Below are 9,662 nucleotides of genomic sequence, written 5' to 3' on the forward strand. Positions count from 1 at the left end.
GAGCAGGTAAGTGAATAACTTCTGTATGGCTCATATTTAATGCACGATGTATATTACAAAGTGCAATAATATGGCCATACAGAAGTGTATAACCCCACTTGATTTCGCGAGACAACCCCTTTAAGTCATAGTTTTGTTCATTTTTATCCTATATGCTCCTTAGCTGGCAAGGAGGAGAACATTTTAAAATATTGTAATCAATTGTTTGTGAAGTAGCTGTTGATGAACCAACATAAAGATACCCGAGAATATGGCATTGGAAGAGAAGTCTGGCATGCTATATAGCAGGATTTGTCCTTTAATATGGAAAAAGTGAACTCTTAGGGCGCCCACCCACTGGCGATTTTTTTTCCTTTGCGTTTTGCGTTTTTTCTCAAGAGCAATTAGTTTTGAATGTGTTCCTGTCCACTGGCGTTTTTTTTTTCGGTCCGTTGCAATTTTTAACATAGGAACTGTCAGTTGCATATGTGTCCTTATGTTTCTCTTAATGCACCCATGAATGTCAATGGAAATTAACAGAAAAGGCGCGAACAAGCCGCGAAAATGCCGCGAAAAACGCGCGGAAAACGCTGCGTTTTTCACGCACGAAAATCGCAAACGCCAGTGGGTGGGCGCCCTTAATATGAACATCTCAAGGCAAGTCATGTGCCTGAAACTTAAGTAAACAGTTACCCTTGTCCAGCATCAGAAGTTTAAAAAGAGTATCAAGATACAGTACTGAATGAGGGTAGTTAAGAAAGCCAACCATGCTCAAAGATTCCCTACAGTTTAATACTACTTCTCCTGAAGCAATCTTTCAGATCTGTTATTTTGTCTGTGGCATTTTGGGATCTGGAAGTGAGTTCATCATGAGAGTATATAAGGTCATTAAAGGTTTGCTGTGTTCGCCCATCTTGTTCTGAGTACAGCTTGTATGTGACCCTCAGTCAATGGATGTTGCATTGATGTTGCAGCATTGTGCAGACACCAAACGCATTGATTTCATGATATGTTCAGTAATGGTGCTGTGAGAGGTGGGTTGAGCCTATAGTTTGTCTAGTGCTGTTGAGGAAAGCAGTATGTGAGTTACAGGCTTCATGTAGTCATGCAGTATGTGGCTGGGGGGGGGGGGGGTGCTTTTCTTGCTTCCTGGGCCTTTAGACTCTGAGGAGGAGCTGCATCAGCACTATCTTTGGATGCTTCAATAGGTAGAAGTTTGTTAGTTAACCGGAGCCAATAGATTGTGCCCTTCCTTGGTTCATTTGAATTCTGGAGTGATATTGCTTCACCTGGACCCGAGGTGTGGTAGAGTTTGAGCAACTGTCTTGCATTATGGTCTATGTCCATTCCCAGCCACTTTGGTTTTAAAAAGCAAAATTCTAAAGTGTCAACAGAGTTTAAGATAAATATGTGAAATGTGTGAGAATATGGTATGTGTCATGTACAACTGTTTCCAGGACTTTGTACATGTTGCATGAGGCTTGATTTCTGCAAGTTTCCTCATAACTTTCTGAAAGATTTGTTGTTTCTATTCTTATTATTCCAAGCTGAACAAACGCTGCCCAAATAATAAAGATGTAAAATGCACTAGTGGTGCATAAGAATTGAACCTGCTTATTGAGACTGAATTCTTTTAAAACCAATACTAGAGTTCAATTTAAGTGTGATATAATCTTAAAGAATCTGCATTTATAAAATGTGATTTTTTTTTATGTCTAATACATAAGCTGAATATAACCTTCTGTGTAATTGATATACATTAATTGAATTTATGCAAACTATAAAGTGTTGTATCTAACATGTTTCAATAATCTATTTCTGAAAGCCACATATGAAGTGCGCTTCCATTATTTGCAAAGATATTAGAATTAACATGTCAGTCACGAATTGTAGACCAACCTATGAGTGTATTTTTTCATTTATTTTATTCCTCTTATAAGGGAACAGTTTATATGCCGTTCAGTGAACCAAATCAAGAATGTGATTCAGGCTGTCTCTGCAGCTTAATGGCAAAGGGAAGAATACACTATAAAAACTAGCCTCCTACAGCTCTTAGTTCTTGCTTCCCACACTTTAACATCTCCTGTCGCCCCTAGCTCTGTTACTGACCCGTGCTAAGTTAAACTAAAGGATGATAAGTTTGCTGCCTTTGCCCTTGTCCTAGGGGGCTGCACATTATCCTATCAAGCATCAGTAGCCATTTCAGAGGAATATTTGTCAACCCATGAAGGCCTTTAGAACAAATGAAATGGGCAGTGAATTACAAAAATGTCATTCTCTAAAGGAAATGGATGAAGGCTTTTGTTCTTTAGTAATAAATAGATGCCAACGGCTTATAACAATGATTTTTTTATGTCATTTGACGGGGTTACTACCTCCAGTTCATTACAGAAACAGCTTGAGAAATATTTTGACCATCCTTTTAAAATAACAATGTTGTTGTGTTACAGGTAGTCAATTCTACAATGTCTGGACTGAAACAATGCTAGTCAATAAGTAGTGTCATAATTACTGTCAGTGGAGGTTGTCAACTGGAAAGCAGGCGAAATAAAAATGCAGAATCTACAGGTATAACACAGTATCATCAGGAGTCAAATTATTTTGCCATATTGAAATCAAACTAAAAGAACACTATAATATACACTAATGCTGTTATACACCACAAGTTGGCCTTATCTAGCCTCCCCAATGTTTGTTACTGATAGTTTAAATAATTACAATATTAGAAAGCACATGGCTCACAAGGAGAACCAAACATGAAAGGTGCTTAATTTAATGATCTTCAACATCATGCAATTGTCATGAACTGCAAGTAAATAACATCTTTAGAAAAGTTAACCCCACAAGGACGCTGCCTTTTTTTTTCATTATCGTTTTTTCTCCCCCTTTTAAAATAATCATAACTATCCTTGTTTTTTGCGGGATAAGTTGTATTTTTCAATGTTACTATTTAATGTACCATATAATGTCCTGAAAAACTTAAAAGAATACTAAGTGGAGTGAAATGGGAAAAAAATTACGCCATCTTTGTGTGCATCTTGTTTCTATGGTGTACACACTGCAACAAACTGACCAGATAACTTTATTCTATGGGTTAGTACTATTACTAAGATACAAAATTTTTAACTTTTATTACTTTTTTTTGATAATTATAAAACTTGTTAAGGGCTCAGTCAGACAAGCGTTTTTGTTTTCGTGCATGAATAAAAAATGCGTGACCAAAGCTACAGACGCATTTTTAATTCACACTTGTTGTGTGGTCACACAATAGTAAAATTTGCACATAAATAGTGCGGCCTCATTGAAAGCAATGAGAGAGGATTGCTGAGAGAGGATTCCTTGGATGTGAAACCCCTGGATGTTGTCACATCCAGGGGCTTCACCTTGTAGTCGGTGGCAGCCAGTGGCAGCAGTGCCAGCCCCATTGAAAGCAATGGGAGAAGATCACTCTCCTCTGACCCTGCTGTGACAGCTGTGGCAGGGAATTACTTCATCCCCACGGGGAGTCTGCTTATCACTGAACACTGTGTAAAAAACGGACATGTGACCGCTTTTATTGGAAAGCATTGGTTCTAATAGAGCCATTTTTTAAACGCACCTATACATGCGTGAAAAAAAACGCTTGCCAGAGTGAGTCCTGAAAGTGATTTTTACTATTTTTAAGTCCCCACATGGGACAAGAACTTTTGCTGCTTTAATCGCTCCTGCAGAATGATGTAATGCCATAGTATTAGATCATACCACAATCTGACAGGCATTCTATCAAGCCATGCCACAGGTCCCAGGCTGCCATGAAACCCACACGGTAACCCGCGATCTCATCAGAATTGATAGTGACATTTAAAGAAAAAACTGCTCCGATGAGCAGCGCGACATGTAGAGGATATTGCCAGCGTGTGCTGGCTTTAAGAAACAGCCAGCACCCGCATTGTATAGAGCGAGATCGGCCTGCAATCTCCATTCATGCATACCCTAAAGCTGCAGGATGTAAATGTACGTCCTGTAGCGTTAAGGAGTTAAATGAGTTGGACAGAATTTTTTTTAAAAGTGTATTTTTAAAATTCTGAGCAAGTCTTAAAATTCCATAGGGTTTCTATATATAGTGGAATAACTCTGTAAGCTAGTAAAGGAACTTGGCTATGAGTAAGAACTGTGTTCGAAGCATGTTAGTGTCATTTTGGCAGATGTTGTTCATTCATGATATTTAAATAAAATGCTGTTTTATGCTGGAATCCACAGAAGTGCCGGAGTTTTGTTTCTAATGAAGCAACTGATATGCTGTACTGATCAAGAAGATTTGTTGATTTAACTAAAGTGTTTTCTGAGACTATTTAAATGGGGCAGATAAGAACGAAAAAACCTAATCTCACCTGTCAAATGTCCTTTCAGTCTGGTGCCAGAAGCTCCTGCAGCAGTCATGTGACATTCACTGCTCATGTGACTGATGCAGCTAATCACTGGCCTTAGCACTGACCTATTCATGCACACAAGACCGCTAAGTTCTGCATGTGAGCAATGGACTGCATGCGAGACATGACCACTGCAGTAGCTTCTGGCAGCAGAGTCTAGATTTTTTTCTTGTTTTGCCCCTACTCTGAACCCTTAGAATTTTTTATTTGTTTTGGAAAACCCCTTTAAAGGGGGTTTCCAGGCAAAAACTATTGATGATCTATCCTCAGTATAGGTCATCAATAGTTAATTGTCTGGACTGCTACTGACAGTGGGTCAGGTGATCAGCTCATTGCTGGGAATCCCGAGGGGTGGGTCTCCAATGATTAGCTGTTGATGACTTATCCTAAGGATAGGTTATCAATAGTATTTGCCTGGAAAACACCTTTAAGAAGAATAAAAGCAGGAAATAGTGATAATGTCTTTGAGTGCTATCTGTTTTTTTTCAGTAGGGTAATATGAAACCCCCTGAGGGCTCGGTCACACGAGCGGAGATCCGCATATACTTCTACGCGGAAAAAAACGCACCGCAGGTGCAGACGAAAATCTGCCCCTGGACGTTTTTCCGCACGGAAATACGTGTGGATTGCCGCTCATCTGACTGAGCCCTAAAGCTACTCCTTAGGCCTTAGTCACACGGGCGTTTTCTCACGCGATTTGCGGATCGCATGACGGATGCGCTTCCGCAAATCGCGTGACCGGTGCGCACAAGTCGCCCGCAAATCGCCCGAAAATCTGCTCCTAGCCGCGTTTCATTAGAAACAGGCCGGAGCTGTCCAGCGCATTGCATTCAATGGAGACGGCAATAGAGCCGGCTCCATTTAAAGCAATGCGCTGCGGGCAAGCCCGGGATGAATTGTCGGGAAGGGCTTAAATATATAAGCCCTTCACTGCAATTCATCCTAAAATGTGTAAAAATAAAAAATATATATATACTCACCTTCTCCCGGCAGCCGGAGCTCCGCGCGGCCGTCCCGCAGTGGGTGTGAAGGGGGTGTGAGTCAGACCTGCCCCCTGATTGGCTCAGCGCTGAGCCAATCAGAGGCATGTCTCACTCACACCCATTCATGAATTCATGAATGGATGTGAGTCAGACCTGCCCCTGATTGGCTCAGCGCTGAGAGGCAGCAGTCACTCACCCATTCATGAATTCATGAATGGGTGTGTGAGTGAAACCTGCCTCTGATTGGTCAGGGCTGTGACCAATCAGAGGCAGATCATTCAGCAGGCGGGGATTTTAAAGCCCCGCCGGCTGAATAGTGCCGAGAAGCAGTTCAGGAGAACTGACAGCGGCCGCGGCTGGACTCCGGCTGCAGCGGAAAGGTGAGTATACAATTTTTTTTAATTTTAACACATTTTAGGATGAATTGCAGGGAAGGGCTTATATATTTAAGCCCTTCCCGACAATTGACCCCGCGCACGCCGGCAGCCCATTGCTTTCAATGGAGCCGCTGTATTGCCGGCTCCATTGAATTCAATAGGCAAACATCGTTCTTCTCTGTCACAGCTGTTATAGCTGTGGCAGAGAAGAATGATTTGTCTTCTATATGTTCTCAATGGGGTCGGCGCTGCTGCTGCCGGCCCCATTGAGCGCATATAGAGAAGAGAACAGGAATCGCAGATCGCAGATAGGTGCGATCTGCGATTTCTGTTCTATAATTTATCGGACGAGCGCATAAAAAGCGCTCATGTGTCCGATACCATTGCAAAGCAATGGTTTTATAAAATCGCCGGACGCATGCGCATGCGCAAATCGCGGCTAAAAACGCCCGTCTGACTAAGGCCTGATGGTGAAGTAATATACCTTGCACTATGCTTACCTTTGAAGCTTTGCTTTCGTCTCCTGTCACCATACTCTATATGTAGATGTTTTCGATAACAATCTCAGGTGCAACTCACATCACACAGTACATGGACACTCCATCTGTGTGCTGTGTGATGTGCAAAACACCACACATTGCAAGTCCTATTCTCATGTGTGAATTGCATGAAAATAGGACGCGCCTTAGTTTTTCCACCTCGCACTATTGGTGGACAAGTAAAATTACTGCTGTAAATTAGCTCATTAAATACAATGGACTAACACAATGTGCGCGTTCTGTGCATCAAGCAAGTGCACAGAATTTGCAGGATTATCATGGTCCTGTAAATACAGCCTAAATCTGGAATAGAAAGCCAGTATGAGTAAATGATTGGAAAAATTATATTGGTCAAAGATATAGAATCATCATATTGGATATGTAAAGTCAAATCTGGTGACCCATGTTAATCATGGTGCATTGTATCACATCAAAACACAATGGTGTGCTTTTACATTTATAAGGTGCAACTTATATTGTGCCTGCACATTCTAATAAGTACGAGTTTTCCAAGGTAATCATTTATACATCTAAAACATCTTAGAGAAAATGTAGCTCAAAAAGTTTTCTTCATGTGTTCTATAAAGTTAGTTTTATCTAGTAAAGTACTGTTAAAGTAAAATTGCAAACAACTATCCATCTTTGCCAATTTTATGCATACTTTTTTGAATAAAAAAGAAGCATAATGCATTGCAAAATAATAACATAATACTCCATGTAATAGTAGATAATGCATTTTTCACAAATGTCTCAAATAATTGTGTGCATATTGTAGATGTACCGTTCGTAATCTGCTTGCATTAACGACACAACAGGTCCGGGACTTTCTAACTGTCATTGGTAAAATTGGTTAAAGCACAAACTGTATATAAATATGTTTGGATCATTTCTTATGTATCAATGGCTGAGTGAAGCACTTATACCTAGTAACATCATGTTATTGTACAGATATGTCTTAGAAGTCATTATTTCACAGTAAAACACTACATTTAGTTTAATGTGGATATATAAATTACTGCATTTTAATCACAATTTAAGAATATGGGAATGCCCAAGGTTATTCAGTAATAATTATCAATTAAGTAATCTAGTTACTTAATAAGGGGGTTGACCAAGTTGCAACATCTCAGGACAACCCCTTCCCCATGCAGTGAAATAACAAATAGCGATATACTCACATCTCTCCACTCCTGCACTGCTGCTCGGTCCTCCACTCCGGTCTGCGCTTACAGGTACAGTCCCGCCAGGTTTAGAGAATGTCACATGGGCTGCAGCCAATAACAAAGCTTATCGATCGATCACTGAGCTGTGTAGTTGGCCGCAGCCCCTGTAATGTCCCATAAACTGTCCAGGACCACAGCTGTAATAACAGACTAGAGTGGAGGACCGAGCACCGGCATGGAACACAGCAGGAGAGGAGAGAGGTGAGTATATCGCTATTTGTTATTTTGCTGCATGGGGAAGGGGTTATCCAAGATGTTGCAAAAATATGGTTATCATAGGAGGAGAGAAAGAAAGTTGTGCTGTAATACTAGCTAAACCCATTTACTGTCTGCAGTTCATTGCAATACAGCCATGAACTAAGACCTAATTTAACTGCAGTTTAGCAGCAGTCAAACTAAAGAATTCCTCACTGTGGTCTTAAAGAGATGTGCTTTCATCTTGAGTAACCGTAAACCAAAGGTGAACAAAACCCTTAAAATATATTTTCCTAATAAATTTACACTGTTCAGCCATAACATGAAAACCACTGATAGGTGAAGTAATATTGACTATGCTGTTACAATGGCAGCTGTCAAGGGTTGGGATATTAAGCAGCAAGCACACAGTCAGTTTTTGAAGATGATATGTTGGAAGCTGGAAAATGGGCAAGTATAAAGATCTGAGCAAATCTGTCAAGGTCAAATTGTGCCAGAGCATCACCAAAACATCAGGTCTTCTGGAATCTTCCAAGTATGCGGTGTTTAGTACCTGCCAAAAGTAATGCAAGAAAGAACTAGTGGACCATTAGCAGGGTCATGGGCATCCAGAGCTTAGAAGAGCTGCAGTATAAATTGCTGGAAAAAGTTAATATTGGCTACCATACAATGCTGTCAGTGCACACAATGCATCACAGCTTGCTGCCACTGGGGCTGTGTAGCCACATACCAGTCAGTGCCCATACTGACTCATGTCCACCACCAAAGGTACCTGCAATGAGCATGGAAGCATTGGAACTGGACCATGGAGCAGTGAAAACATGGTCTGATGGATCCTGTTTTCTTTTACAACATATAGACAGTCAGTTGCATATGATTCACTTGCCTGGGGAAAAAAAAGGCATGAGGAAGCACCATAAAAACAAGACAAATCAGCAGAGGCAGTATGATGCTGTGGATAATGTTCTGCTGGCAAACCTAAAGTCCTGGCATTCATATAGATGTCATTTTGACATGTACCATCTACCTTAACATTGTTGCACACCAAGTAGACCCCTTCATGGCAACAATATTCCCTAATGGCAGGATAATGTGTACTGCCATGCTGCAGGAGCAATCAAATCATTGCAAGTTCTTGTCCCCTCTGGGGACTAAAAAAAAGTAAAAATAAGTTTTAAAATGTTTTACTAATCAATAAAAAAGTAATAAATGTTAAAAGAAAAATAAACATCTTGACATATTTCTAATAAAAGAATCTAAATAATTAAACAGAAATATATTTGGTATCACTGCATCCGTGAAAGTCCGCTGTACCAAAGTAATGTGTTATTTACCCCACATGGTGAATGTCGTCACTTTATCTCCAAGAATAAATGTAACAAAAAGGTGATCAAAAAGTCATATGTACGCCAAAAGCGCGATTTCCCACAGAATGTCTGCCCGTGCCTGCTGCCATAGAATTGCATTGGATAATGCAGTCCTATGCAGACAGCCTCGATTTGACCGCGTGAAAACCTACTTGGTAAACAAATCACGGCATGTCTTTTTTCTGGCCCGCACAAAAGCGTCATGGCGGGCTGACGTGCTGGCTCTGCGCATGTACCGGCTGGGCGGCAGCCATCACATAGCCTGAGCGGAGGAGATGTCGGGAGGAGGTGACCCGCGGGGGTCACTGCAGGGGCACGGCTCGCATCCTACTTATTGAAAACAGGACAAAACTTAAATGTCAGAATGTCCACCAAAATTGGTGATAAAGTACTCTGATAAATTTGGCACATATTAGACTACAAAAAAAAGATAATAAGCTCCACTACTATGTTAAAAGTCCATAATTTTATTAATACATAACCTTAAAAACATATGAAAAGTACAATCACATAATGTTTGCTATACATTTCAGCTTGTACATGAGTTCAAGGGCAGTAACATACTGAATAAAGATCTTTTGGATATGTGA

Source organism: Eleutherodactylus coqui, chromosome 1 (genome assembly GCF_035609145.1).
Source record: "Eleutherodactylus coqui strain aEleCoq1 chromosome 1, aEleCoq1.hap1, whole genome shotgun sequence".
NCBI lineage: Eukaryota > Metazoa > Chordata > Amphibia > Anura > Eleutherodactylidae > Eleutherodactylus > Eleutherodactylus coqui.